The sequence below is a fragment of the Myodes glareolus genome, chromosome 4, assembly GCF_982192425.1.
Source record: "Myodes glareolus chromosome 4, mMyoGla1.1, whole genome shotgun sequence".
Classification (NCBI taxonomy): Eukaryota; Metazoa; Chordata; class Mammalia; order Rodentia; family Cricetidae; genus Myodes; species Myodes glareolus.
In genome coordinates this window covers 3,674,671-3,698,741 of record NC_142029.1, presented here as the reverse complement: position 1 = coordinate 3,698,741, position 24,071 = coordinate 3,674,671, and the positions used below count along the sequence as shown (strand labels likewise).

The 24,071-nt window shown below is 48.5% G+C and overlaps 1 long non-coding RNA gene across 1 annotated transcript; it reads left to right on the top strand.

Annotated features, from left to right (window-relative positions):
• Positions 1-908: 908 nt before the first annotated feature.
• On the top strand, positions 909-14,895 carry LOC125393559 (uncharacterized). The gene is made up of 2 exons (XR_015001698.2): positions 909-1,025; positions 12,614-14,895. It is a non-coding gene; the product is annotated as an uncharacterized LOC125393559 (long non-coding RNA).
• The last annotated feature ends 9,176 nt before the right edge of the window (positions 14,896-24,071 follow it).

Genomic DNA, 24,071 nt, shown 5'->3' with positions numbered 1-24,071 from the left:
CTCCTAAGCCCACGTTCTGCCCTTTGGAAGGAGGGAAGGATGACTGGAAAGGCGGCAGCGTGTCTGTGGATGCTACATCTCATCAGCTCAATCTCTATTCTACGGTCGGTGGCTGTCTGCGCACTGGAGAGGCTATGACCTGGTAGTTTGCTTTGCCAATGAGACGAGATACCTCAGAAGCCCAGTCTGATGCTGAGGGCTTGGAGGATTCTTGAAGAGATGCTTGTCTTCTGTCTATGTCAGAAGGGCGAAGAGACTGTAGTCTGGTGTTGGAGAAGTAGGGCTGGAGCGACTGAAGTTCCAGGATGGATGCACTTAGCAGCAAAGGGGGATGCAAGCAGGCAAAGCACCATGGCTTCCCCCACATGGCTTTATATCTGGGCCACCATAGGAAGGTGTCACTCAGTCGAGCTGAGGTCCTTCCCCTCACAGACCCACCCACAGGTGTGTCTATTCGTCGATTCCAGATCCAATCAGGTTTACAATCAAGATTGGCCATCTAAGAGGGATTAGGTAGTTACCATCCTCTCATATCTGAGCTAGGACATATTAGGTACAAGACTCGGACTTTCCAGGATAGGCCAGCTATTGGAGCAATCTCTGTAGTTTGCCATTTATATATGGTCTGGACATTTAGAATGTGTTTCTTGCTTGATGTTGTTCCTGTTGGTTAGTTTCATCTTCGTTTGTGTTATCACCTTCTCTTTCTTCTGCACAATACTTGATAGTTGTTCTTATTGTAAATAGTTTTAGGTTAGGATTAAAACCTTATTTAGAAAAAAGGGGAAATGTTGTGGGATTTTGATCCATTTAACCAATGACTTTTGGGGCAGCTAGCCCTAGGGTGTGGTCTTGTCTGCCTATGTGACAACTTATAAGCTAAGGGAGAGGGTCTCTCGCTCTCTCGCTCTTGCAGGCTGTCAGAGCAGAGCAGGCGGCTTGCAGCTGGTGCTCTTTACCCCCTGGAAAGAATGACTGGACGGAGGCAGCTGGATCAGGGGTGGCGTCAATTTGATTCTGTACCAGTGAGTGTTTATCCCTACTTTATACCTGTATAGACTTTTGAGAACCTGTACCAGACTCTTGTAGATTCACTAACAGAGGGAGGCACCTCCCTGCAGTCCAGGTCACAGCGCCCATGGGGATTGTTCTACCACTTGGCTGAAGGGAACAGTCACAGGACACAGCTTGGACAGGGGACCTGAACATGATACCAGACTGATTCCAGGAGACACAGTTTGAGCCTGGGCGGGCGATGCCTTCTTCCCGTTGCAGTTTCTAGCCACCCTGCAGGGCAGACCCTGGTGCTGTCGTCTCTGCTCCCATGTAGGAAGGGCTTGCAGAGAATGACACTAACAGAGAAGTGACATTACAAGGTGGAGCCTGCGTGGGAGCCTTTCTAGTTAAATGACCCCACTACTTCCTTTCTCCTTCTTATTGTGTCCAAGCCTGTGCTCCTGCCATCTGCAGTGACGTAGCCCTGGAAGTTACGTTTCTGCTGAAGTCACGTCTATGGAAGATCCGATTATGAGATAGTGCCAGGAGGCAGTGCCAGGCTAGAACTTCACTTTATGATGGTCCTTTAACATCTCAGTGTCCACTGGTGTCATGGGGGAAATGGGGCAGATGGGACAATGGGGGTGGACATGTGTTCAATCTCATGGAGAAGGAGTCTGGGAATGCCCTTGAGGCATGGGGCGAGTTTAAGGATCCCATGGCTCACCCAGAGCCTCCATTAGAGAGTCCTTTGGTATAAGATGTAGAAAGGCTATGGTGGGCTCCTGGGGTCAGGGCTGGGGGGACTTCTGGAGAGTGGAGGCTGGCGGAGGGAGGCAGACTTGAGTCGGGTGGTCAGTCGGAGGGATGAAAGGGGATGGTGTCTGCAGGGATGCAACTGCCGGAACCAGTGCAAATTAGCAAGTCCAGGCCCTGCTCAGCTCCTCAGTACCCCCACTTCTGGGAGAGGGAGCAGACTCCCATATCCCCCACCCATCTTCTCACCCCGCTGTTTCCCTGGCTCTGTCACAGGTGGGGAAGCCCTGGCAGCAGGGTGTGGCTGTCAGCATCCTTTCCCCACTGCCTCCTCATGCCTGACCACAAGAGCTCTGAGTGACATCTGGGCGGAAGTAGGTTAGACTGAAGGAAGAACCAAGCAGGACCCCTGTAAGAGCCCAAATTGGTTGCCAAGGCAACACACCGACTCCTTCCCCGGAGGAATTCTAAAATAGGTCACTTTTTCTTTTTATGGGAGGTTGACAGTCCTACCAGTGATGACGGAGCCAGCACAGGACTCAGCAAGAGAGGTCAGACAGAGACAAGTTACAGACTTCACAGACAGCCATCGGCAAAGCGACACTGCCCTCTCTCCCTGGCAGTGCTGCTGGCTTAGCTGGGAATGTGCAGGGAACTGGCTGAGCTCTGCTGGAGGAGCCTTTGGGGTGTGGTTTCTTTGTAAAGGATTGTGTTACATGTTTATCTATTATGTGTGCATTCTCAGACCAGAGAAGACACAGTAGTTCGGGGACATCTTGTAGAAGTTGCTTATCCTTTTACCGTCTGGGACCTGGGATGTCAGCAGGATGGCCTTTACCCACTGGCTCTGGGGGTGCTGTTTCTCCCCCTGTGTTCTCATCACCTGGGAACCCATCTTTCTTCCCAGCAGATGTGTCTGTGTGTTGAGGGGCGCTCAGAGAGGTTTCTGCTGTTGCTGGAGAGGCACCTCCCAAGCATCCATTCTGTCTGGGTTTTCTTTTTCTGTGCTGGGAATTGAACCCAGGTCCTCACAATTGCTGGGCAGGCACGCTATCACTGAATTACACACTAGCTACAAGCTCCTCAGGACTCTGGACCCAGGTTTGACACCCCGATTTACTGCCTACTAACCACAAGGTGTGCTCAGACTCCAGGATGTTCTCGCCATGCTAGAATGAGGTCCCGGGTTCATAAAGAACCAGGCATGGCAACACGTGTAAACCCAGCACAGAGCAGGCGCAGCCAGCCAGTTTCATGCTACTTGCTGCCCAGTCGGGCTAGCAAATGGGTTAGCTCCAGGCCAGTGAGAGATCCTGTCTCAAATAATAATCACGGTGAGCGGTGTCTGAGTAGTGATCCCTTGAGGTTGACTTTGGAATGTCATACGGGCATGATATGTTCACGATCAGTTCCACACCCACACGTGCGTCTTGTCCCGTGTACACCCTCATACATATGAACACACACATACACAAGACAAAAAGGAGAAGGAGCCCAGGGACATGCCACCCCTCCCTGGAAGTGAGCCAGGGTCACAGCTGAGGGTATATAGGACTGGTCCAGCTTTGTGGCCCACACCTCTTCTTTCCTCGTGGCCTCCTTCATTGTCTCTCAAACTTGGCCCTGCTTCTGTCATTGGGTCAGCATCTATTTCTGCAGCGAGAACAGGAGAGTCAGGTCTGAGGAGATGGCTCAGCTGGGAAAACATTGGTGTTGGCTCTCGGGACCAATGCTGGTGCCAACACACGCCTGCAATCTCAGTGCACGTGAGGCAGGATCCCCAGAGGCAGCTGTCTAGTTAGAGTATTGAAACTGAAACAAACAAACAAACAAACAAACAAAAGAGAATTGAAACTGATGACCTCTGGGCTCGGGTGAGCGACCCCGCCTCAGTATATAGGGTGGAGATCAGGTGGGGAAGACACCAGCATCAATACACATCTGTGTATGTGCATCCACGCACATGTGAACACGTACGCACACACAAGCCAAAGCAAAAACCGGCGGGAGAGCAAAGGCCCCGCCTGCCACAATTCCATGGCAGTAGCTACACAATAAGGGTTCAGAAAATGTTTGCTGGGTGAACAAGTGAGTGAGCAGGGACCCTGCTTGGTGGTTGCCTTATCTTTGTTTAATAAGAAAGACATGGGGAAAAAAGAAGCTATTGCTGCCCAATAAATTTAACTTTCCTGGGAGGAAAGGGTTCTTTGCAAGCAGGAGCCCATGTGATGCTTATCAATAATTGAGCAGGCCTCACTGCTGGGACGGGAAGTTTCTGCAGCCCGTTTGTCATCGCGTTTACACCTGCTGCTCCCCCCCCACCCCAGTCCCGCAGACCCCATCACATCTGCACTGCTTCAGGTTCTTGGCAGGATCCAGTCCCAGTCTACCCCTGGGCCAGGAAGGTGGACCAACTGGTAAAGTGTCTGCCCTGTGAGCACAGGGCACGGGTTTGATCCCTAGAACCCCTGCAAAAACAAACCAAACCAAACCAGGGCCAATGAGATTGTTGAGCGTGAAAGGCGCCTGCTGCCAAGCCTGATGACCTGTGCTCGATTCCGGGGACCTATGTGATGAAAGAAGAGAATCAGCTGCCACAAGTGTCCTCTGGCCTCTGCATGTGCATGGTGACACACATGCACACAGAGGCACACATGCACACACATACAATAAACCAATAAAGCTGTAACAAAAGTAACAAAAGATGCCCCCAATCTGGGATGTTCTTGCAATTCCCAGAGTTAGGAAGATCCCAGGGACTTGATGGGCAGACAGTCTAGGCTAATTGGTAAGTCCTAGATCCTGGTGAATGACAAAAAAAAAAAAAAAAAAAAAAAAAAAAAAAAAAAAAAGGTGGATGGTGTCTGAGGAATAACAGCAGAAGTTGACTTTTGACCTCTGACCTGCCCCCCCCCACACCTATCCCTACCTGTCACCCTCAGGTCCCTGTGGTGTATTTCTTCCTCCCCACACAGCTGTGAGCTTGTTTGCCTTTTGCATAATCTGCTTGCTCCTCCTGGGGACCTGGACACAGTGAGAGTCCCATCCCAGGTTCTGTGTATGCATGCTTGTGCACAAAGGCAAGCGTGCATGTATATTAATGTGCATGGTTGTAAGCCATGTCAGCACAGAGCAGAAAGGCCTAAGAAGACGAAATGGCTACTATAGATAGCATCAGTGAGCCCAGAACCACACGCACACCTGGTCACCAAAAGCCCCCTCTTCCCCTAAACATATTTAACCAAAGCTTTAGTGGACTGCAATTACAGATTTTTTTTTTTAAATAACTAAGGGGAGTCATAAACTATTTGGCAATAGCAAAAGGTTTTTGAAGATGCAATATCTAAACATTAAAAATCGAGTGTGTAATGAGACTTAGGTGGTTCTGGGATCCTTCGCCTATGTGGCCTCACACGACTTCACTGTGGCCTCGGAGGTGAGCACACAGCGCCCACATTCTTCATACGTGAGCCGTCATACCACCTAGCATGAAGGAGCACCGCCTCCACCGCCCCTGCTCAGACCCCAGGCTTCCCTGTGACTATCACATACTACACACATACACCTCTCCGCTCCTGCCTTTATGAAAGCCCAAAGGCTTAGCCGCAGAAGGCAAGACTTTTGATGGCTTCTACCATCATGCCCCAGCAAGCAGGTGTCTGCCAGCTGAGCTGGGCTGGCCTTTGAAAGTGTCGTGTTAGACCCGTGTGCGCATGCCAGCTTCCCCAGTTTCCAGTCTCCCGGCTCTGCCGCCATCGCTGTAAGATAGCTGGGATTATAGTTGCAGGCTACCGTGTCCGTCTCTCCCATGGGTTCTGGGAACCCAAACCCCAGTTCTTGCACTTGTGTGACAAGTGCTTGGCCCACGGAATCATCTTCCTAGCCCTGAAGATGTGGTCCTTAATAAAATCACAGCAGGTGCACATCACAGTCATTGTACTCGGTGTGGAGGCCCACGTCTGACAGCCTTCTCAACCAGGTTTCCTCAGACACCCCAACATGAGGCACATGTCAGCCCCCCACTCTCCTGCATCCTGAGCGCTATGGCTTTCTCCTGCCCATTCCACATGGGACCTCCTTCTCGACCCGGTTCCTGAAGACCTTGGTTTGTCACCCCACCCTTCCTTTTCTCCCTAGACTCACTTCCACATACAAACACTCTCAGCCCTTACCCAGGACACAGGCAGAATCCAAACCAGTCAGGAGAAGTCACATGACCTGGGCCAGGACACCCTTTAATCTTAGGAGTTGCTGGAAAGTAAGAGAACAGAAAACCACCCAAGTTAAGGAAAAGGTGGTTTAGTTTAAGCAAGCTGGGAATGGAGCTGCAGGGATGGGTTAAGAACACAGACTTCTCTTGCAGGGGTCCTGACCTGGGTTCCCAGCACTTATTTAGGCACTCGCGGTCATTGGTCACTCCATCTCTAGGGACGTGCACTCTTCTGGCCTCCCTGGATGCTCAAATGTGCACATAGCTCTAGATTTGTTTTTGTTGTTGTTTTGTTTTTTGTTTATTTGTTTTTGTATTTTTCTCCCAGATAAATACATGGAGACTTACTCATAGTTACGAATGCCCCGTCTTAGCTTGGCTTGTTTCTAGCCAGCTTTTGGTAAATCATCCCATCTACTCTCTGCCTCTGGGCTTTTCCCTTTCCTTATTCTCTGTCTCTTCCTTTCCTTCTTACTCCATGGCTGGCTGTGTTGTTGGGTGGCTGGCTCCTGGCGTCCTCCTTTCCTTCTCCTTTTTTCTCAACCCTCCTTTTCTCTCTTCTCCTCCTATTTATTCTGTCTACATGGCAGCCCCACCTATCATTTCTCCTGCCTCGCTATTGGCCGTTCAGCTTTTTATGAGACCAATCAGGTGTTTTAGACAGACAAAGTAACACAGCTTCACGCAGTTAAACAAATGCAACATAAAAGAATGTAACACATCTTTGTATCACTAGACAAATATTCCACAACATAAATGAATGTAACACATCTTCAACTAATATTCCACAGCACATAGCTGCACAAGACACACATGCATGCATATAGCTGCACACAGGCACAATGCATGCATATAGCTGCACACAGATACACATGCATGCTTATAGCTGCATATAGACACACATATGTGCACATTTGGATCCTGTGGTTCTTGCCTTCCTGTGTGGCCTTGGACACACAGAGAGGCTCACAGTCAGCCATCATGGCTACCCTTGGTGGTTCTCTCAGATACCAGACCCTGTGGCTCACCAACTAAGGTCTCCACGATCACGAGCCCTTAAGTAGCTGTGCCTGCTCCAATCACCTGTGACTAAATGTACAAGTTATATTGTATGCTGAGAACGTGAGTCGGTCGGTTCCCCAAGGTTGCAACACAGAGGAAATGATAATATGTATCAAAGACTTCTTCAAAGCCAGGGACACATTCGTTATTGGTTAAAGGGCACTGAGGGGTAGGAATGGGAGGTGTCAGCCTTCATCCTCTATGACACCCTGATAGGTCTGTCATGTGGTTCCCACAGGAGACAGCCTAGCCCTTCAATATCTGCTGATGCCTTTTATCGGGAAAGCATTTATTTATTATATGTTGGAGAAAGCCAACAACTTGATGTGATCTCATGCAGATTTTAATTAGAATATTAATCAGCTACATGCTGCACAATTTTGGCTAAAAATTCAGAATTCAATATACTAAAATCTCAAGGAACAGAGCCAGTTTAATTTGTTTTAGATATTTTGCCCCAGGTTAACATTAGGAACTTAATATTGCATGTCCTATGGAGAAATTATTATTATAAATGTGCATATCGTGCAAATTAAAATCATAGTTCATTCACAGAAAAACTTCCCCACTTGCTTGAGTTTTAGTGACCACGTCTGTGGTTCCAAAGGATGTGAGAGGTTCCGGCATCTCTTAGAATAGATCTGATAAGAAGCGGTTTCTGGGACACAGAGGCACTCGGCACTCTGGGAAGGTTGGAGTTTACTCACCTTTTCAATGACTGGCCGGCTCGAAGACACAGGGGACAGCTAGATGGTGGTTTTGTTGTGACCTTGTTCAAAGGCTCCTAGGCACTCACAGGGATGTGTTACCAATATTAGAACGTGAAGGCCGCTGAGATGCGCTTGGTGGAAGTCCCTAGTCTGGGCTCATCATCTGGAAAGGCTGCCTGGAGGCCAGGAGATGTGAGCCAAGGTCTGGTGATGGAGTAGGAGACCAGTGAGGGAAGACAGCATGGTGGAAGGCCATATGGGGGCATGAAATGGTCACTGTGGCTGCACTGTACAAAGTGGGGTGGGAACTGGTAAGAGCGGGCCTGGAGAGCTGGGGTGGAGCGTGCTGGGGGGCTCAGTGCTACAGTAAGGAACTGGTCTGACACTATGGTAAGAAACTTGCACTTAGGCATCATGAGGGGCGATGCAGATCTGCTGGAGCGTAGAGAGTGAGCTGATGTTTCACACTGGAGTAGGAGTTGGCTGGCTGAGAACGCGGGTTGGAAGGAAGCAGGGGTGGTAGCTAGCCTGCCAGAATGTAGGCAAGAGGAGCTGGTGCCAACACAAGACTGAGGATTCACAACACAGGCAAGCTCCTTGAGCTGGGTTCCCTTGACTCTCCCAGGAAAATGCGTCGCATGAGAAGTTCCAGGTCAGAGTCCCGAGCTACAAGCAGTTGGCAGGTGGGAGACAAAAATGTAAGGACAATTGAGGAGTGACCAGAGTGACTCTGAGGGGAAGGCAGACAGCATTGATTTAAACCACCTATGCATAAGCAAATGCAGAATGGCTTTGGCAGGCATGGCCACCAGTCTCTAAGGCCGTTGGTGCCTCAGCAAGATGGCTTCTTGAAGCTGCCCTCAATATCCTATCTCCCTGCCTATCCCCCAGTGTTTAGCAGATGATGGCTTTAGCACTGTACCTTTCATCTGTTATTTTAACTCAGAACCTTCGCATCTAAAAGAATTATATGTGATGTCAGTTTGTGCTCCAGAGGGGTTATTTTATTTTAGGAAATTTTATTTTATTCCTAATCCCATGTATATCCGCGCATCTCTGTCTGTCTGTGTGTATATGCACACAAGAGCAGGGTCTGCCCTCAGAGGCCAGATGAGAATCATGATGCCCTGAGGCTGGAACCACACACGGTTGTGAGCTGCCCACCAGGGTTGGTGGGGATTGAACTCAGGTTTTCTACAAGAGCATAGCATGTTCTTAACTAAGCCGTCCCTCTATCCCTGCCCTGATTCGTGAAAAAGGCTCAAAGGCAATTCCGTGAAGAAAGAATCAGATTATCTTCCCAGAAAATAGTTTTAGAAAAATTAGATAACCACATGCAATCAATGGCAGTATCAAACCAAAGCAGAACAGGGAAGAATCCCAGCCTTTCCCTTCCCTATAGACAGAGAACAGAATAGATGGCCCCTGGGCCCTTGAGATGGTTCAGGGGTAAAGCACTGACCATCACTCCTGACCACCTGAGTTAGAGACCAGCACTTGCAGGGTGGAAAGAGAGAAGCAAGTCCTGAGGTTTGTCCTGTGTCTTCCACTTGAGTGCATGGCATGCACACACACACACACACATATGCAGACGCATACACACAATTTCACACACACACACACACACACACACACACACACACAGCAATAAGTAAAATGTAATAAAAATTTAAAAGATGGTCCCTGCCTGTCACCTAGAGCCTATGATCTTGTCGAACATGCTAGTGGTGAGATCAGCGCTCTCATAAAAGACAAAAGCAAAAGAAAACAGTAAACTGGACATCACGAAATGTGAGTTCTGCTCCGTGGAAGACTGTGTTAAAAAGGAGGAAAGACAGCGGCACACTTGGAGAAAATGTTTCTGGGCTACATCTAAGACAAAAGACTTTTGTAAAAATCTGTAAGAACACAACGAAAACCAATACAGGCCAAACATCACAGACATAAAACAAAATAAATACAGATTTGAATGAAAAGAAGTAACCAGAACAGTTTCCAATGAATGGCTGGCAAAACCGGAATATGTATAACCACAGAATATTACCCATCAATATCAAGGAACAGAGGTATACCAGGTGAGGGGGCACTCGCCTGCCATCTCAGCCCTTGGGAGGTGGAGGCAGCAGGACCAGCAGTTCCAGGGCACCCCCAGTTAGGAAGCAAGTGTGAGGCCAGTTAAGGGTTCAGACGGGAAACCCCGTCTCAAAAACGCAGCAACCCTTCCACCCACAAGGGAACCAATCACCCCCACATAACTTGGATGGATTTCAAGGACATTTGATTGAGTGGACAAAAAGGCCGATTTCAAAAGGCCATGTAGTAATTCCGTTTATGTGATGTGGTTGACCAAATTACAGAGAAGAGGTTAGTGGTGGCCCGGGCTCAGGCCTGGCGAGCAGAGAGTGGTGTGGACTCTGAGGGGTTATCACGAGGGAGGACCTCTGTGGAGAGGGGAGGATTCTGTGCTCTGATTGTGGTGGTGGCTGCAAAAGTTCACACCTGCGACTGAACGACACAGAGCTGTGTACACAGTGTGTGCTGAGTCCTGACTTCAACGTTCCTGAAATACACAGCGAGGAGCCATTAGTAGAAAAAGTGCAGAACTTTTACAGGGACCTCTCTGTATGATGTTTTGATGGGTATTTCAGAACAACAACAACAAAAAGGATTAAAGGTAAAATACTTTGCTTGTGAGTTGACAGTGATACCATCAATTTAGATTTAGGACTGCAGATCTCATTTCACTGAGACTGTGTCTACTTACTCCCCCCCCCCCAGCACACTGAGAAGATTTTCAATGACCTCATCGTAAGACCCCCTTTTCCTCCCCTCCCCCACCACCCCCTCTTCCTCCTCATCTTTCTCCTTCCTCTCCATCTAACAGACTCAGAGCAAATAATACCAATACTGCCATCAGTAACAGGATTCCTGAAAAACAACTTAAGAAGGAGTTCACAGTCCTCTCTGTCTTTAGGGAGTATCTGGTTTGAGAGTAATGTACAATCACTTGGTCCTGGAGTTACAGAGGGTCTTGAGCCACCATGTGGGTGCTGGGATCCAAACCCAAATTCTGTCGAAGATCAGCCAGTGCTCTTAACTATACTCAGACCTGCCTCTCCAGTATGTTTCTGCTGATGTAATGCCTGCGGTAAATAGCTGCTTACACACATTTTAAACCAGTCTATCTCTGGGATAGTCTTTGAAGTGGGTCAGACAACAGGCTTTGTAGATAGTGAGTGATCCGAACTTGCAGAGAAGCTAGCTGGTCTTGAATTAGACCCTTTGGTTCTTCTGGGTAGTGGAGTCCTCCCTATGGTGAGGACCACGAGGAAGGTCACCATGGAGACTTGGAAGCCTGTTGACTTTGCTGGATGCAGAATGTTCTCTGGGTAACAAGCTGAAAGAGAAATTCAGGTGAATGTATGTCTCATCCACAAGCAAGACACAGCATCACCTCTGGGGCTCTCTCTGCTCTACAGTGTTTCTGGACACTCCGAGTACTCCCCTTTTCCCAATTCTCTCTTTCTCTGTCTTTGTCTCTGTCTCTGTCTCTGTCTCTCAGCAGAGTCTCATATATCTCTGACTGGCCTGAGACTCACTATGTAGCTGAGACTGGCCCTGAACTCCTGAACTTCCTGCCTTCATCCCCCTGAAGTTCTGGGATCACCGTGGCCAGTGTTATGCAGCTCCAAGGGTAAAACCTGGGACTTTATGCAAGCCAGACAAGAACTCAGCCAGCGGAGCCCCTGAATCAGTCACACACTGCTAAGGAAGTAAGTAGCAGACTCAGAAATGTTGAGCCTCTATCCCCAAGTGCCATGATTAAAAGTGACAGAGATGGATCTAATGTTGGTCAGTAGAACATTCTGGAAAGTGATATAGCAAAGCTATTTTTCCTTTCAAAAAATGATTCCAAGTCAACAGAGAGACCAAGACAAGGGGAATTCGGAAATATCTGAGCCCTGAAACACAGATGGAGAGAGTGGGCAGAAGGGGTTCGGGGCTCTGCTGGGGCAATGACGCATGAAACCCAGGGGGTGGTAAGGTGTATGTGTGTTTACATATATATGTGTGTGTGCATGTGTGTGTCTATGTACACATGTTTATGTTTCTATGTGTGTTTATTATATGTGTGCATGCATGCGTATCTATGTATGTGTGTGCATGTGTGTCTATGTATGTGTGCATATGCTTGTGTGTGTGTGCGCAGAGGTTTTTCTGGCCTCTTCTGTATATACCATGCAGAATACAAGAAAGGCTCCGCACTATGAACTCCAGCAGCCGGAGGCAGCCGGCAGGGTTTCTACTGAAGAAGATAGGTAAATGGTGAGGTGGGGTGGTAGAAGAGCTCTGGTCCAAGCTGACTGAGGCGGCGTGACGTGTGAGTTCATTCTCACTTCTTTGTGGTTTGTCTCAAAGTTTCAGGAATGACGAAATGAAACTTCCCACTTCGTCATTAATTATGGAAGAACGGTTTACGCTTGGTTCTTCTTTCCCTGCTACTGGAATTAAACCTAGGATAGTGCGCATGCGTGTTGAGTGCTATGCCGCTGAGCTCCGTCTCCCAGCTGCTTAGAAGGAATACTTTGACAACAGGGCCAGAAGACACGATTCATCCACTACCAGGCGTGCTCTCTCAGGCCATGGGGGGACAAATTGGTGTTCCGGACACAACCTGGAGAATTTAGACATCACTGTTCAGCCTCTGTGGGCCTTGGTCTTTGTGATGTGAGGATTGGCGGCTGAGTTCTGGAGCTGGAACTCCACATGGAAGTGGAGAGGGATCAGGATGGGGATGGGATTCACCTAGAATATTCCGTGAGAAAGCAAAGGCTGACTGGCCCTAATTTTCTCCTCCGGTGCTTGAATTTCTCTGCAGCCAATTTGGAAGGCAGCGCACACGCTCCAGGGAAGACTATATCCCAGCAGGAGCTGCGGTTGACTTACTGGAGGCACTTTGCAAGGACCCAGTACCCGCCACTGATGACAGTGACGAATGAAGGAGCCTGGCGGACCTCGTGTAGATGTGAACAGGGACGGTACTGATCCACATCCACCCAGAGTAAAATCGAAGGCTCCAATTTGGCCTGCTGAACAAACATATTTATGGAGGCTTATTGAACACAAAATTAATTTGGGAGGCATTAATCTGCAGAGGACCGGACTGGCAGCTGCACTGGGGCGCTTAATGGATGGTAGTAACAAAATGAGCTGGCTGCCACAACCCTTTCTTTAAATGAGAAAATATGAGCTCCCTCAGGGCGCTGGGGACTCAGAGCCTTCCTCCAGAATAATGCAGTCTCCAGATAGATCCAGGGGACAAAAGAGAGTCCTGAAGAATGTAGAACCTCAGAGACCAACATCCTCAAGTCTATGTCAGTCTCCAGATGATGGACAGCTGCCATGGGATGCACCCCACACACACCCCCCGGCTTCTTTGCTGTGCACTGGGCTTGGGGTTTATTTGCTTCACTCTGTCTCCCATGTTTGCAGACTGACATTTTGAGCACCCAGGAACTGTTAGAAATGTAAACCTACAGGTTCTGCTCCAGATAGACTGAAGCAGTAAATATTGATGTCTGTATGCACATGCACACAGGTATTTGTCTACAAGTGGGTGTACATGTGTCTGTGTGGAAGCCAAAGGTCGACCCCGAGCCATTTCCCAGGCACTGTGCACACTGGTTTTTGAAACAGGGTCTTTCTCTGGGTCTTGAGGTCAATAATTAGGCCACCATGACTGACAGTGAGTCCCAGGGATTTCCCTGTCTCTTTCTCCACAGGGATGAGATCACAGGCATATACCACCACACTCAGCCTTCTAAAGTAGGGGCTGGGAATGGAACTTGGGTCCGTGGCAGAAACATTTTGAACTCTTAATCACTGAGCCATCTCTCCAAGGCATCTCTCCCTTTAGTCTCTTTATTTATTTATTTATTTTGGAGGCAGGTGTCTCTGTATAACCCTGACTGTCCCAGAACTCACTCTGTAGACCAGGCTGGCCTCAAACTCAGAGATCTGCCTGACTCTGCCTCCCGAGAGATTAAAGGCATGTCCCACCCACCACCAGCATTATTTGTTCATTTTAAACATTTATTTGTTAGGACTATGTGTGTGCACGTGCCCAGGTGTGTGCTACAGTGCCTCTGTGTGATATTTTGTTTGTGATCTTAACAAAGTTCGCCTGAAGATCAGAAAACTGAGCTAGCTATACTAGTTAGGTATAGAGACCAGGCAATGGTGGCTCACACCTTTAATCCCAATACTTGGGAGTCACACGCCTTTAATCCTAGCACTGGGGAGGTGGAGACAGGAAGGGATATGCCTGGGAGGAGAGAGGAATATAAGGCAGGAGGAGACAGGAGCTCAAGGCATTCAGTCTGAGGATTTCTAGGGACAGGATCTCCCATTCCGTCTGAGGATTTGGTAGAGGTAAGAACTAGTGGCTGGCTGTTCTTCTCTGACCTTCCAGCATTTACCCCTATATCTGACTTGGGGTTTTTATTATTAAGACTAATTAGAATTCATGCTACAGCCTCTTTGGAGGTTAGAGGACAGCCTCTGAGAGCTAGTTCTCTCCTTCCACTGTGGGTTCTGATGATCAAACTCAGGTTGTCAGGCCTATAGCCTTCATCTCATCTGCCTTCTCTGTTTCCTTTGTTTTTCTGTCTCATTTCCCTGAGCCCCATCTGCAAGATTCCTCATAGGTGTGAAAACACTTTGATTCTATATCTCGTGCTATTGACAGTTTGCTTATGCACAGAATCCCAGGTGGGCAGTAATTTCTCCCCAGTTGTTTGTAGCATGCTCTGTTTCTATGTGACCTTCCCATGTAACTGTCTACAGAATCCCGGAAAGCTGCGGGATCCTTGCTTATGCCGTCCGTTCTTCCGTGATGCGCCTTGTATGGGCTCGCTCTTCATCACTGTGCTAAGTTCTTGGTGGCTTACGTTTTAGGAATTTATTTCTTTGAAAAGTTTTCCTGGGGCTGGAGAGATGGCTCAGTGGTTAAGAGCATTGCCTGCTCTTCCAAAGGTCCCGAGTTCAATTCCCAGCAACCACATGGTGGCTCACAACCATCTGAAAGGAGATCTGATGCCCTCTTCTGGCCTGCAGGCAGACAGACAGAATATTGTATACATAATAAATGAATAATTAAAAGTTTTCCTGTTTCCCCCACCCCTTTTTGTTTGTTGGTTTTTGAGATAATCTCTCTGTGTGCTCCAAACTGTCCTGGAACTCACTCTGTAGACCAGGCTGACCTCAAATTCACAGAGATCCACCTGCCTCTGCCTTCTGCGTACAGGGATTAAAGGTGTGCACTACTACATTTGGCTGTTTTTTTTTTTTTTTGTCTTGCTGTGACTCCATTACCAATATGGCATTTTTTGGTTCAATTCTCTCTCTCTTTTCTCTCTCTCTCTTCTTCCTTCTTCCTCCTCTTCCACCTTTTTTTTTTTTTTTTTGAGACAGTGTCTCACATAGCCAAGGATTCAAATTTGCTACACAGCCAAGGCTGACCTTGAACTTCTGATCTTCCTGCCTCCCCATCCTGAGCATTGAGATTGTAGGCATGCCCTGCTATACCCTACTTTTAGTTTACATCTGTGTTTTAATATGCTCTCCTCACTCCGACAGACTGTTTCCTCTGCACACCTTTTTCTGGCTTTCTTCTTTTTCATGTTGTGATGTTTCTTTAGTGAGTTTGGTGTCCTTGGGGGAGGGTTCACATTAGGAATCGGGGGCAGACGAAATTAAAGGTGGATTGAACGCCCTGGTGCAGGGGTGAAGTTATTGATAGTTTGGCTTTACTTAAAATAAAGGAGGCGTGTGAGTGTCAGTTTCTAGAATTCCCCTTATGCTCCTCTCCCAAGCTGTCAGGATTCCCTCGCAGTGGAGGTCTACAGCTCAGCACCGTCACAGGGGAAGGGTGTGTGTGTGCACATCACACTGATGGCCAATGAATATGAATTCCCACAGTTATAATTTCTCTCTAGCGCTCTGTTCTACTTTATGCTGACACGTGAGCACCGGTGAGCTCCAAGCCGCTCTCTGGCTTGAAACTATGGCTGGAATGCACAACTCATTTATGGCTTTGTACCTTTCAAAGGAGAGTCCAAACTTCTCTGACATTTCCTATCTAGATACTTGCCTTGTAGCCTGTGTCCTTATTGTGTGGGGACCTTGAACGTCTCCCTGGGCACTTATTGGTCTGCATCATTGGTTATACTCAATGGCCTCACTAATTTTGGGGAGTGTATTCCTGTTAGGATTCAGGCATGCTGCCCCCCCCCCCCCCGTCACCTGGCAAGATACACTCAGGCAGTACCCTGGCCAGTCCAGAGTCTATGGCTGCTATATCATCACTGTGTAGTCTGTGCACGTGTGCCACACCCCACCCCTTAAGAGACAAGCTCCACCCCGTTCCTGCTGTTTTTTCCACTGCTCCTCTGAATTCTTTGTCTCTCTCTCTCTCTTTCTCCTTCTCCCTACCTCTCACTACCCTCCCTCCCTCCCTCCTCCCTCCCTCCCTCCCTCTCTTCTCTTTCTTCTTCTCTCCTCTCTCTCCCCACCTTGTCTCTTTCTCTCTCTCTGTCTTTCTTCTCGCGCCACATCACTCCTGTCCCCAGAGGCGGGTTTCCCCCCTCCTCCGTTTTCCATTCCCCTTCTCTTAATAAAAACTTCCAGGAGGAAGTTCTGGCTGCATGGTGTGTCTGTCTCTCATCCGCCATGGGACACCTTGGCGGTCCCTCTCCCGCTGTATTGTAACAATCCCAAGTACAAGATTGGCTCCTCGGTGACTTTTGTTCCCATTTTAGTGTCTGATCCACTAGAGGAGGCCATTATTGATGGTTGAACACAGAACATTGGAATTGCTACAGCTCTTTCCACCCCATTTTAAACCAGAGGATGAAAATGAAACTTTCTGAATGTCTGCCTCACCCAGAAAGTATGGCAGACAGAGTTCAGGATTTCCAGCCTCGTAAATGATGCGTGGCTCTGAGGCTTACTCATCACTGACATCCCTTAATACTGAGTACAGATGCAAGGCATATTATTTATTATAGCATTTCAAATTACCCCAAAGGGAGAGACTTGAGCTGGGGAGATGTCACAATCAAAGTGTTGTGGGAATTCCTTTAACTGTGTAAAGACATGCTTCATTTGTTTGTGCTGCGTTTGTTTAATGATGTAAAGATGTGTTGCCTGCCTAAGGCACCTGATTGGTCTAATAAAAAGCTGAATGACTAACAGCTAGGCAGGAAAGGGATGGGCAGGTTGACAGGCAAAGAGAATGAGGAGAAGAGAATGAGGGAGAAAGAGGGACATGCTCAGGGCCAGAAGCCAGGCAACCACCAGCCAGACAGAGCAGTAGTGAAGTAAGATACACACATGGAAAGAAAGGAAGAAGCCCCCAGGCAAGATGTAGGTGAAGAGAAACAGGTTCAGACATAAGAAAGAGCTAACAAGAAATGAGTATAACATAAGGCTTTCAAAAGTAAAAATAAACCCCCCTGCCGTGATGTGGGAGCTGGTTGGTGGGCCAAAAGAAACCCTGCTACAGTAAAGTGCGAGAGGACCTGAGTTAGAACCCCAGAATCCGTGTGAAAAGCCAGGCGCAATGCCACATGTTCGTAACCCCTGTGGTGGGAGAGTGGAGGCGGCTGGGTCCCTGGACAGCCCAGTCCAATTGGCAAGCTCTGCGTCAGTGAGAGACCCTCATGTAGTATGAGGGCTGGCTTGTTGGGGTATCTGTCCCGCCCAGTACCCCACAGCAGGCAGGCCCCAAAGAAAATCACACACAGGGCTCCATAAGGTTATAAACTGATTGGCCCATTAGGTCAGGCTTCTTGTTAACTCTTATAACATATATTACCCCATTATCCTTATCTATGTTAGCCACATGGGCTCAGTACCTTTCTCAGTGTGACAGCTTACATGTTGCCTCTTCGGTGGTCTGCACAGGAATGGCAGAGGAACCTCCCTGCTTCCCAGAATTCTCCTGTTCTCCCTCACTCAAAGAAAAAGACAGCCAGCAGCTAAGGAATGACAGTCAACACTGTCCTTGCTTCCACAGACGCGTGCATGGTACCTGCACACACATGAACACATACAGGCACACATGTGTGTGCACACATACATGCATGCATAACTGCAGGGGGAGAGGTGCTGCGCTGTCTCCATTCTCTGGTGTGTGTTGCACTTTCTTTTTGACCTGTGAAGTCTTTTCTTGAACCATGACCCCCTCCGTTTGAGTTTTTGCTCTTCCCAAAATGAGATCTTTGTTTAGCTGAGCAAGGTCACCTGGAACGCCAGCTCCTGCTTTCTCTTTCCAAGGTCATTTGTAGGGCACTCCAGTCTTCTGATATGTTAAGCAGCCGTAATTGGAGAAAATTTAATAAACAACCATTAACTTGCTAATAGAAGCGTCAGGATTCATCTATCTCATGAGTTCGAATAATTAATGAAGATCAGCTGCAAATACAAAGCCATCCAGTGTTCCAGTCTGATCCAGAAATGGCCCTGCAGTCTCCTTCTGTTACCAGGTGGCTGTGAACCAGGCAGGGGGATCTTGGGGGCCTCTGTTCACTGCCCTCAGAGGGAAGCAGGGGAGCACAAGTCGGAGTGAGGAGGATCCCAGCTGTGCCTCCTCTCTTCAAGGTCTCACCACAAGGAGGTTAAGAAACCCAAGAGGGTTTCTCCTGGGTTCCAGAAATGCTGGTGAATCTCTTTTTAAATCTTTGTATGGGGCTTGGAGAGATGGTTCAGTGGTTAAGAGCCCTGGCTACTCTTCCAAAGGATCTGGTTCAATTCCCAAGTGGTGGCTCACACCCATGAGTAACTCCAGTTCCAGGGAATGCGACTCCCTCTTCTGGCCTCTGCGGGAACCAAGCTCAGAAGAGGTACACAGACATTCATGCAGGCAAAGACCCATGTGCATAAAGAAAAAGTTTTTAAATCTTTGCATGTGTGCATGTGAGGTGCATATGTACATTCGCGTGTGTGAGTACCAGCATACATGAGACACAGCAAGCATGTGGAGATCAGAGAAGAACCCTGGGTGTGGCTCTGTGCCTTCTACCTTATTTGAGACAGGGTCTCTCGTTCACTGTTGTGCCCACCGGGCTAACCGGCCCCAAAGCTTCCAGGGATCCTGTTGGTTCCGCCTCCCATTGTGCCTTCAATTACGACATGAGCTACTCTGTCCAGCTCTTTCATGGGTCTGGAGATCCAAATCCAGCTCCTCCCATTGGTGCAGCAAGTACCTTCCTTACCCACTGAGCCCTCTCCCCGGCCTGACTGATCTCTTGTAAGCCTGGTGTCTTTTCCTCTGGAGAGAGGTGGAAGAAGCCAGGGTAGGGGAAGGAGTTCTCGGCTCTGCTGTCTGGTGTTTGGTGAGAGAGAGGGGAAGTGGATTGGGAGAGCCTGCTTCACTATGAGGCCCTGGCAGCCTCAGAAACCCTCCCCAAGGAGGACCAGTTGAAACAGCAGAGACCAACCAAGCCTTATGGTGTTATTTTAAGGCAAAGGGGAAAAAACTTGGGTGGGAAAAGAGGTGAGTGAAAATTCAGACCCCCTCCCATGAGCTCAGTTTGGAACCCTTCATGTCCCCTGCCCCCAACGCCCTCCACCACCGTTGGGTGCCCTGGAGCTGGCCTCCACTGTGGTGTTCGCCAGATGAACCGCTCCATCTATGTCTTGCCTTGGGAAGGGCCTCTTGAGAATAGAGTGGTGTTTGTGTCCGCTTCGTGTTGAGCTTGGCAGATGCGAGAGCTCCTCATTCCAAGGCAAACCACCACCTTTTAGAAGAGAGGGCAGGGCCCCGCATCCATGCTGGGACGGGCCATGTGCACAGCCGCCCAGGACTGTTCCGAGTGAATAGCCTCCTTCTTCACCCTCCTACCAGGCCTCCCACGGGCCAGGACTGGGCTGGGAAGAAGCTGGCACCGGGTCAGGAGGTAACCAGAGGAGGCTGAGTGCAGGGGGGCTGTGGGAGCAGAGAGCTTCACAGTCAGGGGTCCAAGCATCCTCGGCACAGCCAACTGCTGATTTAAACAACCGAGGAGTTCTTGGCCAGGCCAGTGTCACAAGGGGCATGGCCAACTGTGTGAAGCTTGCAGGAGAATGGAATCTTGTTTGCCAAGAATCATTCCTCCTTCCAGAAAGATCTGGAAAGAGAGCAGGCATTTTCAGGGTGTTTTTCTGCAGTTCCCCATCTCTCCCTCCCAGACGACTTAGCAGCTGTTGTTCCCAGAGAGTTTGCCTCCCAGGGACCAGAGAGGATAGTCCACAGATGAGAGAGAGAGAGGAGGGACCTTCAGCCTCAGTTTCTCTGTCCCCTGTAGATGTCACCAGTGCATATGATTCAGCCTTATCAGGGTCGGCAGCTGGGCTGTGTGATGGTAGGAGGGGCCAACAGCCCAGCACAGGTGGCAGAGGGAGACTATTGGCTGTCATGTAAAGGTTGTGGAGGTGGGGGGAGGGAGGCCGTGTGGGAAAATGTTTCCTTGGCTGATGGTTTAAGCATCCACTATCAGGTGTCACAGTCTCTTCACCCATGGATGGTTTCTCGGTTCAGCTTCATGATAGTCCTAAGGCGGATGGGGGAGCAGGGCTGTGGAAGCAATTACATTTCCTTTGATGTTGGGGAGCTAATGACCATGATGGTGTTGGCAGCCCTACATCTGGACAGAGAAGAGCTAAGTGTTTGGGTCTATCTTAGGTATGTTTTTCAGTATATAAAGAGTCCCAACAGATGGATAAGGTTACATATTTTCTTTACTGACTCTCTGAGAGCCCTATGCACCCCAGGATAACTATGAGTGTGTCCCAACACAACACTGTAGTCTTAACCATGAGTTAAATTTTTTTTTAACATTTATTTATTGCATGTGTATGTGGTGGGGTGCGGCGGGAAGATGCCCCAGAGTTTGCGAGGAGGTCAGAGGGAATCTAGAGAAGCCTGCACTGTACCGAGGCTTCTGTCTTCCGGTCACCTCCACCGACATCCTCTGCAGAAGCACACATACCAACACAGGGATACGTGTGTTCCGTGTCGGCTGTCATGCCCCGCATCCTCATTATGCTCAGAAATGAAAGTTCTCTCCTGTCTTCTGGGGTGATTTATTTCTGTCTGCAGTTGATGTTCAGGGCTTTGGGTATCCATGGTCACCTGCTTCTTAGTGGCTGCACCCTGGCCTGGTTCTGGGTGGCCCACTTTCCCCCCTCAAGGCCTGGTTCTGGGTGGCCCACTCTCCCCCCTCAAGGCTTGTTTTGTGTTCATTCCACATACATTTTGGGTGGTCCGTTCCATCTTCAGTTTCTCCTGGCCTCTCTCTGCCTTTCTTCTCTTCTGTTGTTACTGCCTAAATCATGGGCAGTGGAGCGTTGGCCTCCTTTGAAGAGAAGTCTGACATTGACCTGAGGCGGGAGGATCTGTAGCTTTGGTGCCTTTCTTTTCTCCCATGTTCCTCTTGAGTAGGGCCAAAGAGGGTCCTGAGGGAGCAGAAGAATTCTTGGCACAATGCAGGTGCGTTCTTCCCTCAAGCCTCTAACTGTAGAAGCAGAATATTCTGGCACTTCGAATATTCCTCGTGACTGTTCCGCGGAGATCACATTCTTAGCTAAACTCGCTTGGTCTTCTAGAACTTGGGTGGTTGTGGGTGGAGGAACTGATCCCCGCTCATGGCTGCAGGCTGTCACTCACAGCCTAGCCTGTGTTTCCCGACTCCCCTTCAGCTTCATGCCAAGAAATCCTAAGGCTGCTCCACAAGTTAGGAAGTAAATCCTATTCTACCCAAAGTTAGCCTGGGCTGCACCCACTGGGTACTTGCTTAGCATATGTGAAACCCTGAATTCAAATCTCAGCATCACGAATACAATAAAACCCCAAATAATTCCTAGATCCTTAATTTCCACACAGTTTTTTTTGGGGGGGGGGTTGATTTGCCCAAGAAAACCTCTCTGTTTGCAGTGTTTGTTCTCCCACACAATTATGAAGAAATGAAAACGCATTTTCCCTTCCTAATGGCTAAAGTCCAGGACACCAAGATGTAAGGGTCTGAGGGAGAATGGAGAAAGGAAAATCTTCATGGCTTAGAAAGAGTTCACCAACCCCAGGGCTCTCCCATTCCTCGTCCTGACAGATGCTGTTCAGGGAGAAACTGATGGAAGAAGCAGTATTTCCACGAGCATCAGGACGTCTGTCACGGAGTGGCAAGCGGTATTTCCACGAGCATCAGGACGTCTGTCACGGAGCGGCTCCATGGTGACAGCCAAGACCTCTCCTTTCTGGTGATCTAATGGCGGCTGGGCAAGAAGGAGACCAGTCAGACACCAGGCAGGAGAAAGGCAGGGCACACTGTGGCTTCAGTGGGTATGTGCCTCATAAGAGGGGTTCAGAATGAATCCCACGCCAGGCCCTAAGCTTGAAGGAGAAGCTCCAATGCTTTAAGTTAGTGATGCTGATTTGTGTACATTTAGCGGTAAGGTTTGTCAATATGGTTGCAATTCTTCAGATACACCAAGTGAAATGATGTGGGATGCTCCTCTGTATGTTGTGACTATATTTGATTACCATTAGTTAATAAAGAAACTACTTTGGGCTATGGCAGGGCAGTGTAGAGCTAGGCAGGAAAGCTCCCACTGTTTTCCTATCCCAAAGTACCAAGGTTCAAATTCCTTCAAGCAAAAACCATGATCAGGCCTATCACAGCAATACCACAGTTTCTGACACCAATTTATCTTCATTAGTGTTTCTATTGCTGTGAAGAGACACCATTGGTGTGGGAGAATTGTCTGTATTCTGTCAATCATATTTTAATAAAATGCTGATTGGCCAGGCAGGCAGTATAGGTGGGAAAGCCAGACAGGAAGTAGGGGTGGAGCAAAGAGACTGGTAGTATTCTGGGAAGCAGGAAGCTTCCTCCGCCATTCCTGCCCAGACCACCGAAGAGGCAACTGTGAGCTGTCACACTGAGAAAGGTACTGAGTCGTGTGGCTAACATAGATAATGATAATGGATTAATATAAGTTACAAGGACTAATAAGAAGCCTGACCTAATGGGCCAATCAGTTTATAATCTTATGGAATCCTGTGGGTGATTTTCTTTGGGGTTTGCCAACTTGTTGGGGTGCCAGGTGGGACAGAAACCCCAACAAGCCGGCCCCTCATGTTACACACCATGACCACAACAAGTCATAAAGGAAAATATTTATTTGAGGTAGTAACTTAGAGTTTCAGAGGTTTAGTCCATTATGGTCATGGTGGGACTTGGTGGCTTGCAGACAGACATGGTGCTGGAGCTGAGACCCAAAATCTTGATATGCAAGTACCAGGAAGTGAACTGAGATACTAAGCATAGCTTGAGCATATATGAGACCTCTAAACCAGTCACCACTGTGATACCCTTCCTCCAACAAAGCCACATCTCCTATTAGTGCCACTCCCTATGAGGGAGACATTTTCTTCAGGGGTGTAGCCACAGACAGGATGCTCCTCCTCCGTGCTCCTCTCAACCACACCAACGAAAGCCATTGACTCACTGTCTTAGTTCCTTTTCTTGTTGCTGATAAAAAAAAAGTTCCTCTGAAAAAAAAAAAAAGAACTTAAGGAGAAAGCTCATGGGTCAAGGTACAGCTTAGCAAGGCAGGGACCTCAAGGCAGCAGGAACTTGAAGTTGCTGTCACGTTAGACTCCACAGTCTACGGTAGAGAGCAATGCATGCATGCTGCCACTTAGCCCCATCTCTCCTCTTGCACAGTCTAGGATGTCCTTCTCAGGGATGGCCTTGCTCACAGTGGGCAGCTCTTCCACCTCAACATAACAATCAACATAATCCCCTACAGGTGCTCCCAGAGGGCTCATCTCTCAGGCATTCTAGATTCTGTCTCACTGACTGTGTTAACCAGAACTGTCACCCCTCATCAAAGACAGGAAAATTGGACACTAGTAGGGAAGAGGTGACAAGAGAAGGTTTTGTGTGTGTGTGTGTGTGTGTGAGAGAGAGAGAGAGAGAGAGACAGAGAGAGAGAGACAGAGAGAGAAGAGAGAGAGACAGAGAGACAGACTATGATCAAACATCTGTGATATACATCTATGAAAATGTCACCATAAAACCCATCATTATGATAACTAATGTATGCTAATGAAAGACATTAGCTGCCTTGTTTTGGAGGTGGTATATATTAGTCTACATGTGAGCAGGAGATCTGTTATGACATCTTGTCATGAACTAATCCAAGGGTAGCCAGTGCTGGCTTTAAGTATTTAGTACTTCTTGCTCTCCACAGATGGAAATGCTACTGCCCTAGCAGCTGGTCTCTGGAGCTTTTAG